This window comes from Odocoileus virginianus, chromosome 1, assembly GCF_023699985.2.
Source record: "Odocoileus virginianus isolate 20LAN1187 ecotype Illinois chromosome 1, Ovbor_1.2, whole genome shotgun sequence".
NCBI lineage: Eukaryota > Metazoa > Chordata > Mammalia > Artiodactyla > Cervidae > Odocoileus > Odocoileus virginianus.
This window is the reverse complement of record NC_069674.1, coordinates 25410610-25411946: the sequence shown is the minus strand read 5'-3', so window position 1 is coordinate 25411946 and position 1337 is coordinate 25410610. Positions and strand designations below refer to the sequence as shown.

At 53.2% G+C, this 1337-nt stretch overlaps 1 long non-coding RNA gene across 1 annotated transcript; it reads right to left on the bottom strand.

Annotated features, from left to right (window-relative positions):
* Positions 1 to 251: 251 nt before the first annotated feature.
* On the bottom strand, positions 252 to 1088 carry LOC139035569 (uncharacterized). The gene is made up of 2 exons (XR_011488176.1): positions 990 to 1088; positions 252 to 472 (listed from the first exon to the last, which is right to left on the bottom strand). It is a non-coding gene; the product is annotated as an uncharacterized lncRNA (long non-coding RNA).
* Between the last annotated feature and the right edge of the window lie 249 nt (positions 1089 to 1337).

The following is a 1337-nucleotide window of genomic DNA, read 5'->3' as shown; positions in this document are numbered from 1 at the left end:
GGGCTCAGGCGCTGGGCTCCGGCTCTGCCTGCAGACTTCCAAACCCCGCTGAAAGAGGTCTGGCCGGAAGCGAGGTCTGGACTTGCAGGCAGCAGTGTAGACTTCAGGAAGAGTTAATCAAGGGCCCCGCCCTGGGATGCCAGATATCAGATTCTAATCTTGAGGCTGGGCGTCCCTGGGCAAGCCTATTCGCGTCTCTGGGCCTCAGCTTCTTCATCTGAAAAATCCACATGCTACAGTCCATATTTTGCCTATTCTAGGTTTATTATTCTATGATTCCATACATAAAATTACAGGTGAGAGGTGAGGCCCTTCTACAGCCTGGGTCCAATCATCCTGCAGCCACAACTTGCATCTGAGCCAACACGCCAATATAACACATCTCGAAAACAGCTGTATTTCTTGTGCCAACTTAGGTCTGTGGGTAGTGGCCATCCACACTGCTGTGCTGAGAAGGAAGCTGAAGCTTTATCTGGGTCCAACGAGAAACGGGATGGTTGAGGGTTAAAAGCTGGACTCACAGGCAGGCGCCTTTGCCAGTTGTGTGAATCGGGCAAGTTACTCCATCTCCCCCAGCCCAGGGGATGGTAACTGCCTGCTTTCCAGGGTTGGTTGTGCTGATGAATGAGATAATGCATGGAAAACTGTTCTCATGGGCTCTGGTGCATAATCAGTGCCCTGCTAGGAAAAGCCAGGGCTGCCTGGAGTGGGCATGGAACGGGGGGAGCAAGACAGAGGGGCTTTACCAGCCACGTTATCTTTTCTCTCTCTTCCCAGGTCTCATTTCTGGCGATGAGGCCGCTGTTTCTCTCAGAGGGAGATTAGGCACCTCACAGAGGGAGAGCGGAGTCGGAGTAGACAGCCCACCCCCAAATCCTCATGAGACTTTGAGTTGCCCCTTTCATTTTCCTTTTGTCCTGGATGGAATTTATTTCCAGAAATGCCTTTGTGACCCCCGCACCCTGCTCTTCGGGAAGCCCACCCTGTACCCGTTTCTCTGGCCATAGACAGGAGACTGGTTGCCGTCACCCCTCCTCTGACCTGGTCCTGGAGGGTCTCAGGCCTGTCTTCTATAGGAGTCTTCCAGATTCCTGCCCCGGGCCTCGGGAGGCAACGAGAAGAATGGCCAGGTTTACCGCAAAAAAAAATGCCCCGCCTCGGCCCCTGCTGACGTCCAGTCACGTGCTCAACTTGCTGGGTGTCAGGAGAGAATTTCACCTGATCAGCAAACTTCCTTTTCTTGTTGGTTTTGTCTGCTGGCTTTCCCCCACGTTCTCTTTTTCCTTCTTCCCTTGAGTCAGCAATGTTGAGCCCAGCGACGCAGATGGAGTGAAGAG